This window comes from Lactuca virosa, chromosome 6 (assembly GCF_052849685.1).
Source record: "Lactuca virosa cultivar CGN04683 chromosome 6, Lactuca_virosa_CGN04683_v6, whole genome shotgun sequence".
Taxonomy (NCBI): Eukaryota; Viridiplantae; Streptophyta; class Magnoliopsida; order Asterales; family Asteraceae; genus Lactuca; species Lactuca virosa.
The window spans coordinates 73,630,982-73,657,024 of record NC_136431.1 but is presented as its reverse complement, the minus strand read 5'-3'; positions in this window follow the sequence as shown (position 1 = coordinate 73,657,024).

Here is a 26,043-nt window from a genome sequence, read left to right as displayed (position 1 = left end):
AAACAACTAACTTGTTTTAACTGTTTAAATTACACAAATATTACCGGCTAATACTTGTTTTAACCGGTAACTCAAAGGAAAAATGACTTAGGAGGGTAACTACCTCTTATCCGTGTTAAGATAGTGACAACTTCTTCTTTTTTGTACATAAGAAAGCAACTAACTTGTTTTAACTGTGTAACATCCTAAAAATCATGACCAAAAATTTCGTTTTTAATTTAATACTAAAACCATAATTGTCAAACCATTAATCTAATACTCCGGCATCGGGCCCCGCCCGGCATCAGGCCCCGCCTGTCTCCGGGTCCCGCCCGCTAAACACATACAATCATATAACATGCTAACACATAAAGAAACATACTCTACTGTATCCCTGTCCTAAGAAACATACTCTGCTAATAATGAGATACAGAACCTCGTCCTTACTCAGCTAGTTCCAGCCAGGGCTTCAACAGTGCAAGGTGAGTCTCCTCACTGTGTGATGGGTCTAAGGTCATAATGCCAGCGCATGTAGTCTATGAGTAGGAAGACCCGGGGGTTAGCCCTAGGCATTGTATGCTAGTATGTTATTTCGGACCAAGGTCCGATGCCAGGTGTGACAACCCGAAAATTTTTGCCTTGTAAATCCAGTACCATCAACCTTAAGTCAGACTCGCTCCTGCTATCATTTAGCACTGTTTAGAGTCTGTTTGAGTGTTCTGAGCCCAATACATTCAAGGAATGAGTGTTAGGAAGTATCTGTTAGAGCCACTGTACAAAGATCAAGCTATAAACTCATTCAAGAGGAGTTTAAGGCCAAGACACCAAGAGTTTACGGTCGTAAACTCAAGGTGGCCGTAAACTCACCCCTATATAAGTAACACTTAGCCATTTTTCTCATTCTTTTCCTTCCTTGGCCGAAATCTCTCCATTCTCTCTCAAGTATCATCGAGTTCTTCATCCTAGATCTTCAAAACGTAAGTGATTCCTTCCATCTTTGTGTTAATACTTCTCTTATCCATGAATCACCATTGATTTCATCCATGGATTTCATCTTTGAGTCTAGATCTTCAAAGATCCTCAAGAACATCAAGAACACTTAGGTGTTTTGGGCCGAAAACACCCACCTTTGCCTTCATATCGTAAGTATTACTCCCCTATAGATGTTATCTAGTTAAGACTCATGCTTAGCACCTTGAAATCAAGCTTTTCCCAAGAACATGAGGTGTTTACGGCCAAGAGCATCTCCCTTGGCCGTAAACCCTAGTTTGCAGTGCATTTGGACCTTAAAACACTTCCTAAGGCATGGACAAGAACCTAGAACCCTTCCTCAATGCTTGAAAGCCCTTCAAAACACCCATATGCACAAAGTAGCATGAGTTTACGACCGTAAACTCATAGGGCCGTAAACCCTATGGCCGTAAACTCCATTAGACATACCACTTGGGCCGTAAACTCCTCTTAGTGGCCGTACACTCCCCTTTGATGAATCACATGTGATTCTAACACTTGGTCCAAGTGTTTCCTAGTCCCTGAAGGTGTTTCCTTTCATATAGTTGCTTATAACCACTATATTCATGCCATATATGTCATTTAGGACTTGTAGTGTCTCGGGACTTCATTCGTGGAACTTCTCATCCTTACGCGCATATTCGTTTGAATCACCCACATAAGGTGAGTTCATACCCCGTAATCAATCTTTTAAACTGTTTTAAATGCTCTTAAGGGGGGGGGGAATACAAGTTGAACACAATGATAGTTGTGTAATTGTTTGTTATAAACATCTTTCAAAAGGTTGCTTATGTCTTTTATAAGTGATCAAAACATTTCAAAAACTCTTTTAAAGTTTTGTTACTTTATAGTTTAACAAAACTCCGTTTTTAAAGTACCAACATAACTTAGTAGAAAAATGAGTCTTTTCAATAACAGTTCAAGTAAAACACTAGTAAGCTATAAGGGGTATAGTTTAGAGGTTTAGTTCATACTAGATGCTAGAACATACTACAAAGAGAAACAGGGAGGTAGATACAATACGCGATAACATAAAGAGAAACAGGGAGGTAGATACAATACACGATAACATAAAGAGAAACAAGGAGGTAGATACAATACATCAGAGAGACATACTATACACTATACACTATAACAGAACGAACATACTAAGATGCTATAGCATAGAACAACTACAAGATCTAATTATACCAATGAATCACTAACTCATTGTTCTTAACAAAAGGTGATAGTTAAATTGGGTATACATGATCATATAACTTTAATGTGAATTACACGGCTAGCAATTGTTTGCTGCAGTCGCGTTTGGTTCCCAGAATCTCTTGACAGGGAGAGCGTATAGTATGGGTACTAGCCTTCACATTATGACCTTACTAAAACAAACATGTTTTAAGGTAATTAGTACTACAGGATGTCAATTCAAAAGACAACTGTGTACTTATAATTTCCCATTACTTTCATTTTGTGACAGTTTCACTTGAAAGTTAATGCAAACTATTTTCGAGTCAAGATAGTTATAAACTAGGGAAAAACTTACATTTTACAAACGACACATAGAACAGTCGAGTCTAGTACATTCAGTAGAAAGGGATCTATAATGCTAACTTTATGATTCCTTAGTGTATGCATTCAGGGATATATATTAATCGGGTCCGATAGGTAGTAGGATGTGTGCTTTCCGCTTCATTTCCTGTTCCTTGTTTGTTTGTGGGCTTTAGATCAGATACACCCAGCCTACTATCTATCCGAGCTTAGCTATATATATGTTCCGTATACACCAAGAAATCATAAGGGGTACCATGTATGGGTCAGGTCATAGGACACTAATTCAATGCACCGTTTTCTAGTACAAAACATACTTTTCAAATGAAGAACTTTTGGAATACAAAACTAGAAACTTAACCAGTAAAGGGTTTAATCCATTTTATTAAACCAGTAAAACTTAAAGGACCTTAGGTGGTTAATTCTATAATACCTTAGTTTATACACCAGGGTTATATATAATTAATATCCGATAGGTAGTTGGATGTGTGCCTTCCGCCTCATTCCCTGTTCCCTGTTTGGTTGTGGGTTTAGGGCAGATTCACACAATTAACTATCTGTTCGATATTAGATTATATATAACTAGTATAAACTAAGTGATTATAGAAGGAACTACTGTGGTTATCATCTTATTCTAAGAAATAAGGGTTTTCTTAAAGGATCTTTTCATCAAATATAAAGGAACTATTACAGTTAACTCTGTGAGTACCGAGTGAATACGCAGGGGTTATATACAATGATGATCTAACAAACAATGGGATGTGTGTCTTCCGCCTCATTTCCTGTTCCTTGTTTGGTTGTGGGCTTAGGGCAGATACACACAACCGATTGTTTGTTTACTCTGAGTTTTATATAACTTGTATCCATTTAATACTCATAGAAAGGACTCTAGAGTCATTTTTACTTATCTTTCATCAAAGCAGGAAATATAGGATTTTATGGAGGAACAAGCAAACTTTTCTAAACAAGAACTTACTACAACTTACTACAACTTTCTACAAACTTTATTACTACTTACTACATCACTAAAATCTTATGAACTCACCAGCTTAAATGCTGATCTACGCTTTCAAAATAACTTGTATTCTCAGGAGACCAGTAGACAGGTTCGCGCACTGGGATTCAGAAGATGGAGCAGTATAGCTTCATGTCTTTTTGTTATTTGCTATGTATTCTATATTATGTGAATCACATACTTTGTAAACACTTTCTTTCTAATGAAATGGTTGTTTATTACTTGCTTACTGTGATGCATGTCTTGTGATACTAAACATGACGTCCTCCGCCCCAGAACGTTTCCGCCGTTCCGGTTTTGGGGTGTGACACCGGGCAGGTGCCCGTGGAATGTTTGCATGTTAGATTATACTTGTTGTCTGTGTGATACTTGTATGTGCCTAGTAGGGAGGTGAGTATGGGCAAGGTCCCGTATCTCATCACTAACTGAGTACAGACGAGGTTCCGTATCTCATTATTAGCAGAGTATGTTTCTTAGGACAGGGATACAATAGAGTATGTTTCTTTATGTGTTATCATGTTATATGATTGTATGTGTTTAGCGGGCGGGGCCCGGAGACAGGAGGGGCTTAAGAGAGAAAGATCTGTATACTGAGCGGGGCTCGATGCCAGGCGGGGCCTGATGCCGGGCGGGGCCCGATGCCGGAGTATTAAATTAATGGTTTGACAATTATGGTTTTAGTATTAAATTAAAAACGAAATTTTTGGTCATGATTTTTTGGATGTTACACAGTTAAAACAAGTTAGTTGCTTTCTTATGTACAAAAAAGAAGAAGTTGCCAATATGTGAACACGGATAAGAGGTAGTTACCCTCCTATGTCATTTCCCTTTGAGTTACCGGTTAAAACAGTTATTAGCTTGTAATATTGGTGTAATTTAAACAGTTAAAACAAGTTAGTTGTTTTTTTATGTACAAAAAAGAAGAAGTTGCCAATATGTGAATACGGATAAAAGGTAGTTACCCTCCTAAGTCATTTTCCCAATAAAATTGTGCTTAATTGATTAAAAAATAGTATTAAAAAAAAGAGATCCTTGAAAACCCACCGATGGGTTTGGTGCACATAACGCCATGACTGGCTTTTATTTTGTAATGCGATGTGGCTTTACCAAAAGATAATTGATCTTCTTTTTAAATAGTTAATTACGTATAAAATCTTAAATTATCTAAGTTTAAAAAATATTAAAAAAATATTAAATTTGTAACTTCTTTTCCTTTACAAATTAAATACAATGTTCACATATTTAGTTATTTAGGTATTTAATTTTGATTTTCTATTCTTAATCTATTTTGAAATGTCAATTTAATGTCAGCAAAAATAATTATTTTTAAAACTTTTAATAATTTTTAATAAAAACAATTATAAATTAATAAACTTGTTATTTGTTCACATGATTTTTTTGTATCCGTATTTTAAATAATTGTGCATATGTATCTAATTAAACGATGTTTTAATGAATAATTAGGTTGGATTTAATGGTGAATGATAATAGTTTAAATATATTAATAGTTTAAATATATTCATTGATTACCATGATTGTTTTAATATATGGTACCCTTTTGTATTCGTTTTGAGTTTTGGTTAGCTTATTCAAAAACTTGATAGACAGTGAATTTTAAAATATCAAATATCAAATAACACAAACAATATATTTAAAAAAAACAAAATGAATAAATTCTTTACAATATTGAACTGAAATACAATATAATTAAAATAAATAAAGTGAATAAACACAAATATCTTGTGGAGTAGATATCTTCATAACAAACATGTCATCTTGTGTTTCTACAAACAAACAAAAAATAGTAAGTATATAATATCATAATCTATTTGATTTCAATTGAACAATCAAGTTGTCTTATTATATTTTTTTAATTAAATAAATGACCTTATACTTTTTTCTCTTCTTGGATTCAACATAAACTCCTTCGTGTGATCTGAACTTAAATAAGCACTATCATTGATAATGACATCGGAAGATGTGATACCGATAGAAAATGGAGGTAGGTCGTCAAATTGTTTGTATTCTTTCTCGTTCTCAACGTTTTCAACTCCAAGTATACGTCGTTTACCTTGCAGGACGATGTGTCATCTCGAATAAATCGTTCGTGCCTCATGATTCACATTAGAGTATCGAATCGAGGTTGCTATTAACATCACACCATTATTTTGGTGTGTACTCTTTCAATCATGTTTTTTCAGTGTAAAATGTATATCCGTTAATGTCGTAACTCTGGTAAGTAAGTTGACACGACGTTTTGCAAACCATACGCTAATAGTTTAACCAAAGGATCAAGATCTTATATATCTAAATTTTCTTTCACATTTCCCTTCAACCATTCTGGAAATGTTCTGATTTGCTCCTTAACAAACCATTTTTCATACATTTGTTTGTTTCTAGACCGTAACATTGACATGTGCTTATTTATGTATGGAGCAACAATTGCCATGTATTGTAACACTGTAAAATGTGTTATGTGGAACTCATCACGATCAGGTATGATCATTTTCAATCCAACTGCACCAATCCTTTGAAGTCTACCTTCATATCTTGATTGTGGCATCTGAATAGCGGGAACACCTTTTAGATAGTTTGTATAAAATTCAATCACCTCTTTTGAAGCATATCCTTTATCAATACTACCTTATGGTTGATATCGATTTCTTACATACCCTTTTAAGAAACGCATGTATGTCTCAAATGAGTACATGTATCATAGATATGCTGGACCACAAACCTTTATTATTCTTACAATATGTGATACAAGGTGAACCATGACATCAAAAAGAAGGTGGGAAGTACATTTCATGTTGGCATAGAGTGATGGTAATATCGCGTTGCCGGGAATCCAACACTTCGGGATCAATAAATTTTGAATCGATCATGTTGAAAAACAAGCATAACTTTGTAATTGCATGTCAGACATTGTCTGGTAATATTCCAAAGATTGTAATGAGAATCATATGTGTGATTAGAACATGAAAATCATGTGACTTCATACTCATTAATTTAAGTTCTTTCATTGACACCAACTTACTAATGTTTGAAGAATAACCAGATTGCACTTTCACATCATGAAAACATTTCTAGAATTTTATTTTCTCATCTTTAGACAAGGTATGGCAAGTTGGTGGTAGATACGTGCGCTTTCCTTCTTATCAACGGGTGCAAGTTATGGATGTATTCCCATTGTAACCATGTCCCTTCGAATGTTGACCCCATCCTTTGATTTCTTATAAATGTCCAATAACAATGCTATTAAGGTATCACAAACATTCTTCTAAAAATGCACAACGTTAAGACAATGTCGTATCTCTACCTTTTCCTATTATGGTAATTCCCAAAAGATAGAATAGTTGGCTGCTTATTGTTTTTGCGTTTTCCAAACTTATTATCTAAATTCTGAACTCGGGAAATGTAGTTTTTCCGTCGATTGAGTCAGGCATACCTCACTTTTCTGTTTTACAATCAAACAGATCTCCCTTCTTACGATAAACATGGATTTGTGGAAGAGATGGTCGGTGGCCCATATATACATGTTTCTTACATTCTCCCAACCATAAAAATTGTGTGTCTTTTTCATAAACTGGACATGCCTTCTTTCCTTTTGGATTATATCCAGACAAATTTGTGTAAGATGGAAAATCACTTGCAGTCCAAAATATCGTGGCATGTAGTTGGAAATACTCCTTCTTGAACACATCATACACTCTGACACTAAAATTCCATAATACTTTCATTTCCTTAATTAATAGAGCCAAAAACACATCAATGTCGTTACCACGTTGTTTCGGACCTTGAATTAGCAATGACATCATGATGTAAATATATCAAGTACTCAAACATGTCCTCTGCATGACTCTTTATGAAGATTATCGTTTTGATGAGCTAGAAAATGCAATTTCTTCCAAAGAGAAAGATAAAGACAATAAAAAAGATGAATTGTTGAAATTAGTTGATGATGTAATTGAAAATATCGAAATTCATTAAGAAAATCAGAATCATCCTTTTGAGGGGGAGAATTTAGAAAATTTTATTCCACTTTCAAATGAAGAAGTTGTTACTTTAATTTCTAATTCCAATTTTGATTTACATAATGAAGGTTTTGTGTAGGGAGATAATTTAAATAATCATGATCATTTCCAGGGGGGAGAATTCAATGCATGATGATACTGATGAGCAATCAGAATTTAAAGAAGTAAATGCTAAAATTGATCCATAATATGATCATAATTATCCACCTTTAACAAAATGGACAAAAAATCATCCGAAAACTCAAGTCATTGGAGATACTTTTTCAAGAGTCGTAATTTGTGCTCAACTAACAGAAAAACATGCTGCTTTGTTTTTAAAAAAATGGAATTTTGCTTGTACAATTATTTTTTTTTTCAAAAATTGAGCCTAAAAATGTTAAAGTTGCTCTTGATCACGCAGATTGGGTCAAATCAATGCAAGATGAACTGAATGATTTTGAGAGAAACAAAGTCTGAAGATTAATTCCTACTCCAAAAGATGCATCTGTTGTTGGTTTCAAATGGGTTTTTCGAAACAAGCTGGATAAAGAAGCCAACTTTGTTCGAAATAAAGCACTTCTTGTGGTTAAAGGATATTGTCGAGAAGAAGGAACTGATTATGAAGAAACATTTGTTACTGTAGCTCGATTGGAATTAGTTCGTATTTTTCTGGCATATGCAACTCACATAAAATTTAAAGTTTTTCAAATGGATGTGAATTGTGCATTTCTGAATGGAGAACTTGAAGAAATTGTTTATGTTGAACAACCATCAGGTTTTCTAAATGAAACTTATCTAGATCATTTATATGTTCTTGATAAAGTTGTTTATGGTTTAAAACAAGCTCCACGTGCCTGGTATGAAACTTTGACTCGATTTCTTAAACAATCCAAGTTTAAACAAGGTTCACTTGATCCAACTTTCTTTCACAAGAAGGAAGGTGAACATCTTATGATTGTTCAGATTTATGTTGATGATATCATTTTCGGATCTACTAATCCAAAGTTTACTAATGAATTCTGAAAATTGATGGAAACTAAATTTGAAATGAGTTCGATGGGTCTAATAAAATTCTTTCTTGGGTTAAATATCAAACAGAGTAAAGAAGGTATTTTCATAAATCAGGAGGCTTATACTAATTCATTACTAAAAAATTTTGGAATGATAGGATATTCGAAAGTAAAAGTTCCAATGGCTTTCGGAACCAAGTTTTATCCATCTCTTGATAACCTTCTACAGATCTTACTATATATCGACAAATGATTGGATCATTTTTATATCTCACTACAAGCAGACCATATATTATGTTTGTTGTTTGCTATTGCTCTCGCTATCTAGAAAATCCTCGTAAACCACAAAAGATCGTAGTAAATAATATTTATAGATATATAAAGAAAACATTATCACTTGGTTTATTGTATCCAACTAATTTCCGTTTATAAACGCCTTTTCAGATGCTGATCTCGGAAGTTGTGGGCTTGATCGGAAAAGTACTACAGGTGGCTGTCAACTTTTGGACGGTAAACTTATAAGTTGGAAATCAAAGAAGAAAACATGTGTTTCACTTTCAACTGCTGAAGCCGAATACATTGCTGCTATTTCATGCACATCACAAATTATTTGGATACAAAGTCAATTACGAGACTATGGAATTAGCATGAATAAGATTCCTCTTTATTGTGATTCAGGGAGTGCAATTTGTATTTGTCATAATCCAGTTCAACACTCTAATACAAAACACATCGACTTAAGATATCATTTCATAAAAGATCGCATCGAAGACAGAAACATTGAAGTTCATTTTGTCAGATCAAAAGATCAATTGGCGGTCATATTTACAAAAGCCTTACCAAAATTTCTTTTAATCGAATTCTTCACGGACTCGAAATGATTAAGTCTGAGTCTGTTCCAAAACTATTTACATAATTCCGAAATTTCGATAATCGGAAGTCATCGAAATTTACTGCTTATCTCAGAATTCACTAATTCTATTCCGAATTTTTCTGAACTTCGGAATCTGTCTGAATTCACTGTTCATTTCGGATTTATTGTACTTCTTTTCTGATATATGATTTTATTGTTCATTTCTAATTTTCATTTGTTTTACAGTTACTTCTTAGTTGCGAGATGATGGTTTGTAGGCCGGTGCACTAGGTAACTCTTTTTCTTTATTCTTATTATTTTCAAAAATTTCAAAAATCCAAAAAGATTTTCTTTATTTTTGTCTTTTATTTTCAAAATTTTCAAAAATCCAAAAAGTTTTTCTTTATTTTTGTTATGAATTGTCAAATCTCAACAATAATTTTTACTTAACCCCTGATGTTCTGAGTCTAAACCAACTTGGAATTATGTTTCGTGAAGATCGTTTCTCTGATCAATTTCATTATTACCAAGCAATTGTGAGAAACTCGTTTCCAAAATATGAATTGACGGTGAATTCATTTATGAGTTCTAGTATGAAACTAAAGGAATTAACGGATAAAACTATATCATGTTTCAGTGTACCAATTTCATTCCATATTTTCTTTCTACCATATCTATTTTCGATTTCGACGTAATACCCTGATTATCAAGTAAAAAGGACTTGATATAGGCTTACAAAATTTTGTGTTTATGATCTTTTCGTTGTTATCACCACAATGGAAAGTGAGACCCACAAATCATTACACAAAAGGAATTGACAGTATCATCACTTCATCCATTTCATCCGTCTATATCGTTATCATATTTCACATAATACCCATGAGGTTTCGGATAAAAACAATTTGAGACTTATGGTGTTATAAATTTACGTGCAATGATCACCTACTATCACGGTAGGATAACATGATGCACCGTAATCCTTTCCTATTTCCACAATCTAATTTTCTCTAGCACTTTCACACACTTCACTCGAAATCCTTGAGGTCTCGGATAAAACTAATCTGAACCAAGATTTCAAAAGTATGGTTAGTGATTCAAGTCATTTTCCCGTGACTATATGAAACTCTTCTTAACCGTGTTTACTCTACTTGATTCTGAAATCAATCCTAATCGTAATTCCAATGGATTCTAGTTTGGCTTCTACAAAGCTAAAGGGTGGATTAGAGATTATGAAAATTCTGCAACTTAAAATGTGTAACACCGTATTTTTTCAAACAATTTTTCATATTTTTAAAAGCATACTTTCATTCATAGATATTATAAAAATCTCATTGTATCACATATCAATCCATAGAAACACATCCCAAGATCATAATGTATAAAAACTCCTCATGTGTGTACTGATCATGCCGGCGCCTTCCCGCGATCCTCACTGGTACCTGAAACACATAACACAACACTGTAAGCATAAATGCTTAGTGAGTTCCCCAAAATACCACATATAACACATATTAGCCACTTGAGGTTGTAACTCTGTGGACCCTCCGGTCCTAACTCTGTGGACCCTCTGGTCCTAACTCTGTGGACCCTCTGGTCCTAACTCTGTGAACCTTCCGGTTCTAACTCTGTAACTCTGGAACATACACGGCATGAATCACATAGAAATAATGCAGTGTATAACAATCACATAAATAACATACAAGATACTCTGTCACATAACTCTAATTACCACTCTAGGTAAAGTATAGTGAGAAGACTCACCTCGGGTAACTCGGTAAACCTCGAACTCTGAAATACTGCACTAGCCTCCGCCTAATCACATAAATAATTACTCTAATTAATACAACTTCTAAAGGCTAAGCTAACCCCTCCCTATAAGTTCTCTAAGAAGGGTAAAAGACCATTCTACCCCTCTAATGGCTCATAAGTCCAAACACTGACTAAACCCTAAAAGTCAACAAAGTCAACGGTCAAACTTTGACCCGACTCGTCGAGTGCACTCGTGTGACTCGGCGAGTACATGCGTGTCCTCTTCGCCCCTGGTCCTCACTCGACTCGCTGAGTCAACCTCACACTCAACGGGTTATCACAGGTCGCGAATCGCGGGGCAACCCGACTCGACTCGTCGAGTCCCTTATGGGCTCGACGAGTTCCTCCCATGACAACACTCATCTGACCTCTTGAGGTCAGATCTGCTTCTCTAATCTATAGATCTGACTTCCCCATGACCAATAAACACGTAAAGGTCGAATCTTGCTACACATGCAATGCTCCCAAGGCTTATTTTGGTGAAATCCCTTCTAACATGGCAACCTATGTCCATTTCCTCCATAGAACCACAAAAAGCAGCATGGTTCAGGCTCTCTGGACCTCAAAAGGTCCAGATCTAGAGTTTAGCACTCAATGGGACACTATACACAACTAAACAAGCCATAAAAGGGTATAGAAAACCCTAAATTCAATGCCTTTAAGCAAAACAGAAGGATAGGATCAAATAGCTACCTCAAACTTGAAGATCCAAGCCGAAAACCCACTGAAATGCAATCCTCTTGACCTCCCCTTGCTGGAAACACTTTCTCCTTTGCAAAATCACACCAAAAATGATCAAAAGGCTCAAACTCTCACACAACTCGCTCACAATCGCTAGGGTATCTCTCTCTGGACTGGTAGCCGCAAATGGAGGCCATAAAGGCCTTTAAATAGGGCACATACCCCGAGAATTAGGGTTTCAATCCACAGCGCGGACTCGTCGAGTCCATCCTTTCCGACTCGTCGAGTCCGTTCATTAATCCAGTCAGCAGTCGCGGTTCTACTCGACGAGTCTACGACTCAACTCGTCGAGTCCCTCTCTTTTTCTCAAAAATAAATGATAAAATATAATACCTGGAATTCCGGATGTTACAATTCTCCCCCACTAGAATCAGACTTCGCCCTCGAAGTCTTGCTCAGCAAACAACTCTGGATGCTGCTCCCGCATCTCCAACTCTAGCTCCCAAGTCAGCTCGGACCCTCTTCGATGTTGCCACTGGACCTGCACCAGGGGCACCTCCTTGTTCCTCAGAACCTTGATCTTCCGATCCCGGATCGCGATTGGCCTTTCAGCATAATTCAGGTTCGCATTCACTTGAATATCCTCCAGCGGCACCACCGCCGACTCGTCGGCTATACACTTCCTCAACTAAGACACGTGGAAGGTATCATGAATCTGGCTCAACTCCTCGGGTAGCTCTAGACGATATGCTACCTTTCCCACCCTCGCGGTCACCCTGAACGGGCCAATATACCGGGGCCCAGCTTGCCCCTCTTCCTGAATCGAATCACTCCTTTCCAAGGGGACACTTTCAGGAGTACGAAGTCTCCCACCTGGAACTCAAGCTCGGATCGTCGCCTATCCGCATAACTCTTCTGGCGACTCTGAGCCGTCAACAACCTCTGTCTAACCTGCTGTATCTGCTCGGTCGTCTGAAGCACTATCTCAGTGCTGCCCATCACGCGCCGCCCTACCTCTCCCCAGCAAATGGGAGTCCGACATCTCCTCCCGTATAACAACTCGAAGGGAGGCATACCAATACTCGAATGGTGGCTGTTGTTATAAGAAAACTCGGCCAACGGCAGATACGTGTCCCAACTTCCCCCGAAGTCCAACACACATGCTCGGAGCATGTCCTCGAGGGTCCGAATCGTCCTCTCACTCTGCCCGTCCGTCTGTGGGTGGTAAGCGGTACTGAAATACAGCCTCGTACCCAACTCCTCATGGAACTTCTTCCAGAACCTGGAAGTGAAACGTACATCTCGGTCTGACACAATCGAGATCGGTACTCCATGCCGCGATACCACCTCCCTCACATACAACTCTGCCAATCTCTCTGTAGAAGATCTCTCACTGATAGCAAGGAAGTGAGCGCTCTTCGTCAGCCGGTCGACAATCACCCAAATCGCATCGACACCCCTCGCGGTCCTTGGCAATTTGGTGATAAAATCCATGGAAATCTGTTCCCACTTCCACTGGGGAACCTCAAGTGGCTGCAACTTGCCATGCGGACGCTGGTGCTCAGCCTTAACCCTGCGACAGGTCAAGCACCTCTCAACAAACCATGCTACATCCGTCTTCATACAGGGCCACCAATAATCTTTCTTCAGATCCAAATACATCTTAGTGGCCCCAGGATGGATCGAGAACCTCGATCGATGCGCCTCCTCCATCAAAGTGGTGCGCGTCCCGCCTGCATACGACACCCAAATCCGACCCTGAAAGGTCATAAGCCCACGGCTATCGGTAACGAACTCAGGTACCTGTCCAATCACTCGCTCTCTCTTGCGGTTCTCCGGTCTCACGGCCTCTGCCTGGGCCTCCCGAATGGTGTCCAACACCGGAGTCATCACTGTCAATCTCAAACAAACATCTCGTATCGGGGCACTCTCCGCCCTGCGACTCAGGGCATCAGCTACAACATTAGCTTTGCCCGGGTGGTACAGGATCTCACAATCGTAATCCTTTACCACGTCCAACCATCTCCTCTGGCGCATATTCAGATTGGGCTGATCCATCAAATACTTCAAGCTCTTGTGGTCCGTGTATATGGTACACCGAACCCCATATAAATAGTGACGCCATATCTTGAGGGCAAAAACCACTGACCCCAACTCCAGATCGTGGGTGGGATACCTCGTCTCATGAGGCTTCAGCTGCCTCGATGCATACGCTACCACATGCCCCCTCTGCATAAGTACTGCACCCAACCCTGATATCGATGCGTCACAATACACCACAAAATCCTCCATCCCTTCCGGGAGGGCTAACACTGGGGCTTCGCATAACCTCTGGCGAAGTGTCTCAAACGAGGTCTGCTGCTCCGGTCCCCACAAAAAAGCCACACCCTTCCGGGTCAACCTGGTGAGAGGCACGACGATCTTGGAGAAATCCCTGATAAATCTCCGATAGTAGCCAGCCAACCCCAGAAAACTCCTGATCTCGGTGGGGGATCTCGGCACCTCCCAACTCATCACCGCCTCAATCTTGGCCGGATCGACCAATATCCCATTCTGGTTGACGAGGTGTCCTAAGAACTGGACCTCTCGTAACCAGAAATCGCACTTGGAGAATTTGGCGTAAAGCCTCTCCGATCTTAGAACTCCGAGGATCTCCCTCAAATGCTCCTCATGCTGCTCTCTGGATCTCGAATACACCAGTATGTCGTCGATGAATACAATCATCGATCGATCCAACATCGGTCTGCACACCCTGTTCATGAGATCCATGAACGCTGCCGGTGCGTTGGTGAGCCCAAAAGGCATCACCACGAACTCGTAATGCCCATAACGAGTCCTGAATGCCGTCTTCTGGATATCCTCATCTCGCACCCTCTTCTGGTGATATCCAGACCTCAAGTCTATCTTGGAGAACCAAGATGGTCCCTGCAACTGATCGAACAGATCATCAATCCTCGGCAGTGGGTAACGGTTCTTGACCGTTAACTTGTTCAACTCCCGGTAATCAATGCACATCCGGTGTGAACCATCCTTTTTCTTGACAAAAAGGATCGGCGCTCCCCACGGCGAGCTACTCGTTCGAATAAACCCCTTTCCCAGCAGCTCCTGAAGCTGCGAGGATAACTCCTGCATCTCTGGCGACGCAAGGCGATAAGGCGCCTTGGCGATATGCGCTGCCCCCGGAACCAAATCGATGCGGAACTCTACCTGCCTCTCGGGAGGCACGCCCGACAACTCCTCGGGGAAAACATCCGGGAACTCACGCACTATCGGGACCTCATCGACCGACCTCGGTCTCTCTGTAACAATTGAGAATTTTCCTTCATTGATTGTTACTAGGAGTTAGGATCGACTCATAATGACAAAAACTTCCCATCTTGAAGGATAATATGGAAGGCTGAGTCGAAAATAAAGTAATCAAAAAGTTAAAATGGTTAGTGTATTTGGAAAATACATGACCTAATGATCCCAAAAATATAAATGTCGAGAAAACCTAACTCTGATTGGAAGAGTTATGATTTTATGACGAATAGAAACCAACCACATTAATAACGCTATTGACGTCAAAAATAGGAAAAAGAGAACGATTGAGTTTCGGCTAACACTACAAAAAGGAAATTTGTAGTAAAGCATGAGATAATAACTTGGGAAGGAAGAAAGGAAAAAATGGAAGTCGTGTGAAGGAGATACGATTTTTATAAAATAGAAAAACGTGGGTAAAAAATGAAAGTTAAAATTAGAAGATGAAACCTAAAGGAAAGTCGTAGTTCTAGGAAAGGGCTATACAAATATATAAAGAGGGTAAGAAACAAAGTTCATATGAAGAAAATATGAAATTTTAAAAAGGATTTAAGGTTGCGCGTCAATGTGCACGCCATACCCGTCGCGCACATCTGATCCCAGATTCATCGGAGATTTGGAAACGTGGACCACGAGAAGGGTGACACGTGGCAAGATTTGGATGGTCCACGAAGCAAGTGCACGCCGCAAAGGAGAGTGCCCAGCACGCACTATCACTATAAATAGAGGTTGTTGCTTCCTGGTTTTTCATCTCAAACCAACCTCCAAACTCACTCTCTCTATACTTTAATACTCTCTCGATGACAAGAAACTTCGGTTGCAACGGTTCGGGCGCTTCTCGATACGCTATTAGAGTGAGTTCACGACCCCTATTTTACAGTTTTAAAATGTTTTCAGGGGGGGGGGGGGGGGAATACATGCTTAACAAATGATTTTATAAAAATATTTATTTTATAAATATTAATTCATTTTTAATAAGCTAGATGCCTTAAAATAGTATAACTATAAATATTATGCCTAGATTTAAGCTATGATCTGTGTCTATAGGATATGATGCCCGATAATCTAGGAGTAGGTATTACCTAGATGTTAACATGGCCAAATCCCTAGGAAATATTAGTACCTAGGATTTATGTTAGACAAGATTTAGGATATAGGGGTAATTATGATAAAGATAAAAGATAAAAGCCTAGGGTTAATGCATTAGTGAGTTGGTTATTCATCCAAAAGCCTTGATTAAATTCGACATATCCCCAATACCTATAATCATTAATCTTGCGAAACTAAGAAGTTATGTATAGATCTATACGTGGCCATGACAACCCCACCTGCGATTGCAAGCTACAATCCTGGCCGGATACCTTCCATATAAGTTACTATTCAACGCCCGATGAAGCGTCGTGATTAGGGGTACATTTATGGTCGTAGCATCGATTACAGGGGCTCACGTTAATGCATTAAAAATTGACTTAGAACTTAGATTACCATTAGGAACGCTTGGTATGGTAATTAAAATACGTTAGGATCGTTAGAAATCCTTAAAAGATAGTAAATTCGGTTTAACAAAAGATAATCCTAATTAAATTACGTTAGGATCGTTAGATATCCTGAAAAGATAGTAATTTAAGATTTATAAAAGATACCCTAAAAGATAGAAGGCTAGGTAAATAAATAAGAAATGTTTTCACAAAAGAAAAGTATTCTTAAAAGAATTCAAAAATAAAAACTCGTGAACTCACCAACATTATGTTGACTTTCAAAATGCATGTATTATCAGGATAATAAGATTAACGGTCTTAATACCGTCACACTGCTCGGTGTTTCCGCCAAAGTTTGGGAAGGGGATGTGATAGAGCATTGGTTTAGCTATAGCTAATTAGTATTTTTCTTAGGAATAGCGACTTAGTATTTCTTTAGGAATTACGACTATAACTTAAGTCAAATACTCCAATTGGGTTTGTCCTCAAACCTATAACTAAAAGTTGTATACCATAAATTTTCCTACTAATAGATTATGTATCGGAAAGGTGACTAGACTAGAACTATCGCATTGGGATGCTGGATTTCAGAACAACTATATGCCAAAATGGTCCTGCCCATCGAGTTTTCCTACTTGGCCGATCCATAGATAATATAAAAGCATAAAACAAATAATAAACCACCAATCACAAATAAACATATATAGAAATGCAACACATAAACATAAATATCTAGGAATTTAAATGTGTAAAAGTTGAGTCACTCCTAAGCATAGCCTAATCAACTATGCTTAGTCTTGACTGAACCAATACAACATTTGAATTGGGATAGACAAATGAAACATAAAAAACATAAATATATAAATACAATCCCAAACCAAATAAAATATGTCATAATACATTATAAAGTATCAAAGTACAATACAAAACCCACAAATCTACTCCTCACTACCCTCCGACTCTGTTTTGGTCTCCTCGTCGTCGTGATCGTCATCGGTGTCTCCAGGATGCATGCCTAAAGGACTGGCACCATTGTAACAAGTGTTGCGTGGCTAACAAGGGGGTGTAATAATGGAATCCACACTAGGAAAGGACGGATGGTCCATCCCCAGATGCCGCATCACCGCGACAACCGGATCCATCATTCAACAGTGCTCCTCCAGTGTAGCGGTGAGACCCCACATCACATCTCTAAGAGTAGGCTTTGGACGATCAGGCTCCGTGTGCCTAGGTCTCTGACGCCTCACAAAGGCATACTCAAAAATGACTTCCGGCTCCACCTACCGAATCGGCTCGACGATGTCATCCCCCGGTTCCCGCCATGGCTGACCCGCCTCCCTAGTCAGCACCCACATCTTCCCGAAAGTTGTATTAGCCAACTCCTGGATAGATATGGGGACCATCCCACTAGTATCAACCCCATAGGATAGGGCTAACCTAGTAACCTAGTGACCCCCGCAAATCTTATTCGAGGATGGGGTACCTAGCCATACTAGACAGGTAAAGAGCAAGGACGAAAGGAAGGTGAAGATGAACCTCCGTCTGAGTGAGGCACCACATATTGAAAAGGTCGCCAAAAGGAATCTTATCACACTCTTGTCTGTGGCAAATGGTTGATGCAACCAGTCGGTGAAGCAACCAATATATAGGAGAATGGAAGGCGCTCTCCTTGGCCGACCGGGAGACATAGGTCCCCCGAGCGTGGTCCCAAACCTATATAAAGTCATACTCATGTAGAGGATCAGTGATACAACTGTCCAAGAATGCATAAAAATGAGGAATCAGAGTCTCCTCAACAGTGTAAATCCCTAGATGCCTCCCCAGCTCGATGAGGCTGCAGGAGCGGGATACGCCTCCCAGGCGAAAAGAAAACACTAAATGATCGGCCTAGAGCCTCGACTCCTTTTCAAAGTTGACCGTCAGAAAGAACTCCTAGTAGAGCTCCTAGTAGATCACCTCACGAATCCCGATAACCCGCTGCCACCCGTGGCAGACAAAAAGCTCGAGACTGCTATCATCCCGAAATGATCGGGTGAGGAATGGTGCTAGCTGAGCAGACAAGCCAATGCTATCCGCCAAATTCCCAAAAAGAGCCTGAGGAATGTTGAAATTCTTGGACAGAAGGGCAATAAGGTGAGAAATGATAGTACTGCAATCAGGAAGATCATCCAGGAACTATAAGAAAGGATACGCTAGCTAATTAGGAGGTAACTGACCCGTATCCTGACGACCCAGTCTCGACATATTTGCAGCAAAATAAGGCAAGGAAACAGTTAGAATTAAATTTGGATAATTTAAGTAGGGCAGACTCACCATATTCGCGCCGCATGTGAGTGCACGTGAGGCAAATGCATCTGTGTGGCGCGCCCCAAGAACAAGAAGAATAGCAGGCATGGCAACCTGCTGTTTCGTCCAATTTTCAACCTAAAAATCATTTAGGGATGTTTGGTTAGTCCTCTAGAACACGTATAAGCTTCACAATTCATCGAAAACAACACCAAATTCTAATTTTTTTGTTCAAAATATTCAAAAATTAAAAAAAAAATGAGAATCAATAGATGAATTAAACCAAAATTTGAGTATATAGGAAGTAAAATTGGTAGTATAGGACACTATATTACTCCTAAATTTCAGAAAATACAACAAAAAATTGTCAAATGATAAAATCCTCTAAAAACCCAAAAAATTTGAAATTTAGCCCACAATTTAGGTTAGAATTTAGCATATAGGTTACCTAGTAGTAGAGTGATCGAATGGAGTGAAGAAATCGATGAAAAGCAGTAGGCGCGCCAAGTGTTCGTCGCGCGTGTGGGTCCCGATAGCGACAATGCAGATAAAGACAGATGGAATGTTCGAATGAAGCCAAAAATCAACTTTAATCCTGATCTGCTGTTTGTGTGCGACGCACGGATCATATGCCCGGCGCGCATACACAAGATTTTTTTTACAATGTTGACCCTACTAATATCCGAAAATAACCAAGGCCTTTAGGAGTCAAAAATTATGAAAAGGAAGAAGGAACTTCCTTGGGATGATCTGTAGGTTTCTAGGAAAGCAACGACATCATATTATGATCAGTAAGTTGTTAGGGAAACAACAGTAAGTTGCTAGGAAAGCAACGACAACATGCTATGATCAGTTAGTTGTTAGGGAAACAACAGTAAGTTGCCAGGGAAGCAACAAGAACATGCTATAATCGGTAAGTTGCTAGGAAAACAACAGTAAGTTGTTAGGGAAGCAACAATAGCATGCTATTATCAGAAGGTTGCAAGGAAGGCAACCAAAAGATGTGATATCAACAATAAAAATCCAAAAATCCCAATTAGAAAATAATAATAAAAGCAATAAGAAGACATGTTTCTAAGAGAGAAACTATGTAACATCCCAAAAATTTCAACAAATTTTAACCTTTCAAAAGTGACCCATTTATTAATGAAAGTGTTTACAAACTATTATTTCCAATACATTATTTAAAATCAGAGTCTCCTAAGATCCAATCAGTTGTAAACCAAGGATGTGTACGGTCACGCATTCGCCTTGCCACAGTCCACTAAAGTACTTGAAACCATAAACTAAAACTGTAATCATGAATCTTAGCGAGTTCCCCCAAATAACAGTGCACAAACAAATCACATATATCAATAACAACAGATACTGGGTCCACAGCTAAAGGACTGGATTACCCATGGACCTAAAGTATGAGTCTGGCTTGCCTATCATCCCCACAACTCATATATGGCTTGCCCTTGATCCCACAACATAAGTCTGGCCTGCCCATGGTCCTACAACTTATGACTGGCTTGCTCCCTGACCCAATAAGTCACCAGACTGGAATACCGATGTTCAACCCTTAGTATGAGTCTAGCATACCAACCGGTCTTTAACTCGTATCTGGTATGATACCGAGCCCTCAGTATGAGTCTGGAATTCCCTACCCGACCCTCAACTCATATATGGAATGCTACTGAGCCTTCACTATGAGTCTGGCATGCCCAACCTGACCCTCAACTCATATATGAAATGCTCCAGGGTTTTTTTTTGCTACAACACGAAGTAGTAAAACCTTAGCCCAACACAATATCTAAACATATATAAATAATCATGCATACAAAATCACAGGTAGTCCTACAGATCTACCAGACTAGCATATCAAGAACTAGCATAGCCATACATGTCTATTCCATACTTGGGATATCAATGAACATCAACTAATGGGCCTGCCTTGGTGCCTTCGACCCGCAAGTACAGTGAGGAAAACTCACCTCTCGATCTGATCAATAGCTGATGAAGTCCCGACTCTGAATCTCAGCTCCAACCGACACCTATTGTGACAACCCGTAATTTCAAGTCAATCAAAGTCTAAACTACAACCTTGTACAAGTAAATTCACAACCTAACTTGTGGTTATAAGAACTTTAAATACCTTGAGTGCATGATTCATTTAACTTATATACAAGTTTATGTGGAAAATCATGTTGAAGTATGAATTGAAACCTAAGCTAATTTAGAGTAGTATAAATGAACATGGATTGAAAGACTAAGGGTTTAAAACATAAATATAACCATTAAATGAGTTTTCACCCAAAGTAATTAAAGGAAATGGAGTTTACCCCCAATGTAATAAATGCATGGAGGGTTTACGGTTTAAAATTGTTCCAATTTGGTGTTTTCGCTTGCTTTTAATCCGAAAACACTTTTCCCTTTGACCAAATTTCGAAAACCATTCACCATTTTGACTCAAATCCGTAAACACCCCCTTCTAGATGCTCTAAGGCCGTAAACACCCCCTATATATATATATATATATATATATATATATATATATATATATATATATATATATATATATATATGTGTGTGTGTGTGTGTGTGTGTGTGTGTGTTCTCACCCTGAATCAATTCATTTTCCCATTTCTCAACCGTGAACCACTCCAAAATCCTCTCAATATTCATCCGTGAACAACTCCATTTTCTCTCAATCTTCAAGATTTTACGTCCAAAATCTTCAAATCTTCAACCATTTCCCCAAGAACATTCATAACATCTTCAAATCTTCATAAGCCCTCAAGATCCAACCGTGAACACCATAACCTCCAACCGTAAACCCCATTTTCCAACCGAAAACTCATTTTCAACATTTTCAACATTTCCAATTAAATTATTACTTAACTGATTATTTAAATTAATATATTATTAATTTAAATACGACGTCGAATATAATTATTTTTAGGATAACGTTATTCGCGCGTACGTTTACCCGGGGATCTTGTCTACAACTCGCTAATTCCAATTAGCGCACATTTGAGGTGAGTTCGTACCCCTACGTTTTCAATATTTTTTCATGTTTTTAGGGGGAGAATACAAGTACAACGCAATTAAATTTGTGTAAACAGTCAAACGATTTCAAACGATTTTAAAGACTTCAAACGATTATAAACTATAATTGGTATAGTTTATGAAACCCGATAACCTATTTACAAAATACCGAGATACAAAACAAACGAACATATAAACTATAACTGGTATAGTTTATGGAACATAAGTACTATCTTACTAAATACAAGTTTTATCACCGTAACGAACATATGAACTATATTAGGTATAGTTTATGGAACATATAAACAGTTATTCATTTCAAAGGACTTTTAGATATTCTACACTTAACTGTCGATATAGCTTTGTGAGATAACGTCTTCAAGTACTTATTTAAGTGCCAACAAAAGTCCCGACCTTAATAACCAGAGTCTCCTGGAGGGAGAGCGTGAATTTGTGTATAGATCTATACGAGATTGACAACCCCGCACCCCGACTGTTAGCTACAATTGGATAGAAAGTTCTGGGGTGACAAATGTCATGAGCGATTTTTCGACGTCTGAAGAACGTCGAGTCAGACCATCTGTCGTATTATGTATGGTTATGAGAACTCACAATTTGGTATCGGACAACACGATTAGTATATGAATAAGTAACCACTTCAGATAGTTTTATTTAAATAATAAGACTATAAAACATTATTTTACGAGTACTACTGGTGAATCCAGAGGGTTTTTAACAAGGTACGAATACAGAAGACTATTCCAGCATAGATAAAACATATATTCATAGTTTTATGGGAATTAAAACTACCTTTTTACTATTACAGAGCATTATATCACTTACACATTTCGAGTTCAACAATTTATAACAGAAAATATAGGGTTTTCTAGGAAAAACACACTTACATTTTCAAGAAACAAATTGATGGCTTTCAATTATAAACATGCTTATGAACTCACCAACTTAAATGTTGATACACTTTCAAAATCACTTGTATTCTCAGGGAACCGATAAGACAGGTACACCCGCAGGTTTTTGAGAAGACGGAGCTTTTAGAGTTGCGTATTTTATACTCTTTTTATACATTTTGATGTCATACAAACTATGTTATGAACAGATGTAAATACTATATTTTATCAATGTAATGGTTGTGTTTGCTTGATTACTATTATACAATTGTTGTGATACTATACATGACGTCCTCCGCCCCCGAACGTTTCTGTCGTTCCGGTTTGGGGGTGTGACAGATTGGTATCAGAGCATTATTTATAGTGAACTAAGTATATCAAACCTTACAAGATATACAACTATAAAAACTATGGGGCCGAAGCACTCTAAACTAAAAATATACTTTTAAAATCTAAGTATTTTATAAAAAGTATACAAGTATACATACATACCAGAAACAATATCACAAGAAGAACAAAACAAAAGTATTTAGATGTTGGACACTACGGTTAAACCTGAATAGTTATGTAATCATATCTGGGATAAATATAGCCTGATCAACTATATTTATTCGAGATACGACCAACATGTGTTTGGGAGTGATAGTGGTGTTGCAACAAGTCTAAAACTTACCGAACTCTATACAAAGGAAACACTAGAACCAAACCTACATTTAAAATACTATAGGAGTATTTTGTAGCACTTTGATACTAGAGCCAAACACGTGAAAAACAAAGAACTCCTGCTAATAGATCTATAATTGCTAAGTGTATACTCATAAGTTATATATAAGTAAGATTTTATAGACTCAGAATAAGTGATTTGACTTTACTTCTTGTTCCTTGTTTGGTTGTGGACTTAGAGTAGGATCACTTAGTCGAAGGTCTATTTGATTTTAGTTATATATAATTTGTGTAAACTATGTGATTATAGGGGGATCAGGCACGAATCACATTATACAAATTCATTCCAAGTGTTGCTATTAATTTCATGGTGATTGTTTACTTGTATTAGTAGACTTCCTTTGTAAATCACTTAATAGAACACTATAACTGTCAGGTTAAGATATATCACATTCATTATCACCTGACTCTTGACCACTATAGAGGACTTATCGTTACTTTCTATTTAATCATTAAAGAGAATGATGCCTCCAAAGTAGTCCAACAGGAAGAAAAGCAGCACTTCAACAAATCCACCACCGCCACCACCACCCCTATTTGACCCTGCTGTCTTCCAAGCAGCAGTAACCGCCACTGTGGCTGCCACCATATCACAGATCAATAACAGCGGTACTAGCAGATCAGGTAGTGGTACCAATCCTATTAACCTCGGTGGTAGCCAGGGACACCCGAGAGAGTGTTCCTACAAGGATTTCATGAATGCAAAACCCAAGTCCTTCGATGGCACTGGAGGTGTCATTTCCCTAACTCGTTCGTTCGAGAAGACCGAATCAATCTTTGAGATCTGTGCGTGCCCCGAGATAAGCAAAGTAAAATTTGCAGCATGCACCTTCACTGATAGAGCACTAACTTGGTGGAACAGCCAAGTCAAATCCCTAACTCTCCCGATAGCAAATGCTATGAGTTGGGACGATTTGAAAGAACTGATGTTGGCTGAATACTGCCCGCGGGGCGAAATGCAAAAACTGGAGCAGGAGCTCTCGAACCTGAAGATGAAGGGTTCCAAAATCGTTGCTTACACTGCAAGGTTTAGTGACTTGGCTCTACTTTTTCCCGGGATGGTCACCCCAGAGAGTAAGAAGGTAAAGAGATACATCTGGGGATTGACACCCCCAAATCAAGGAAATGTCCTAGCTGCCAAACCACTTACTTTCGACAACGCCAAGCATCTGGCACAAACACTGATAGATCATGGAAATAGCCAAGACACCGTGAAAGTTATCCCAGAATAGCCCAAGGAGAGCGGCACCAAAAAGAAATTCTGGAACAAGCGAAAGGGTCAATCTTCGCATGAGCCCTCAAAGAAACAACAAACGGTGGCAGTCCATGATGCTACCCTTCCTGCTGCTGTTCCCACTACTCCAACACCTCCCAACCGATATGCTGGAAACCTCCCGTTATGTAACAAATGTAACTACCACCACATGGGAGCTTACAAAGAAATGCTTTGCAAGAACTGCAACAGAAAGGGGCATACCGCCCGTTTCTGTAGGACGCCCGTGCAACCGACCAACCAGGCCACTAGTGGAGGAGTAAGCCAAGCTTGCTATGGATGTGTAGAAACAGGGCACTACAAGAGGGACTTCCCCAGAGCAACAAATGCTGGCAACACAGGGAGAGTGCTATCCATGGGCCAGGAGGAGGCATTCGCAGATCCTACTGGAGTGACGAGTACGTTACTCCTCGACAACTCTTATGCATGCATTCTCTTTGATAGTGGTGCGGAAAGGAGTTTTGTTAGTCATAAATTCAAACACTTACTCAAACACGGATCCCAACCACTAACCGAAACATTCACTGTCGAGATGGCTAACGGGAAGAAAGAGAGCACTAACAACATATTCATAGGCTGTACCCTAACTCTAAACGACTATTCATTTCCTATCGATCTTATGCTGTTATCCATAAAAAGCTTCGATGTCATCATCGGTATGGATTGGTTGAGCACCAATCGTGCTGATATCCTTTGTTACGAAAAATCCATTCGCCTCAATCTGCCAAATGGCGAAGCCCTCATTATCTACGGCGACAAACCTAGTACGAACCTTCGCATCATATCTTGCATAAAAGCCCAAAAATACCTGCGAAAAGAGTGTCACACATTCTTAGCCCATGTTGTCAACGAAAAACAAGAAGTTAAAGACCTCGAGAGCATTCCCAAAGTCTGCAACTTTCCTGATATCTTCCTTGAAGATCTTCCAGGAGTTCCTCCAGAACGCCAACTCGAGTTCCGAATCGACTTGATTCCTGGAGCTACCCCCGTAGCAAAATCCTCGTATCGTCTAGCACCAGCAGAGATGCAGGAATTATCCAGCCAGCTAAATGATCTGCTCAGTAAGGGATTCATTCAACCAAGCTTCTCACCCTGGGGAGCACCGGTCCTATTCGTTAAGAAGAATGATGGA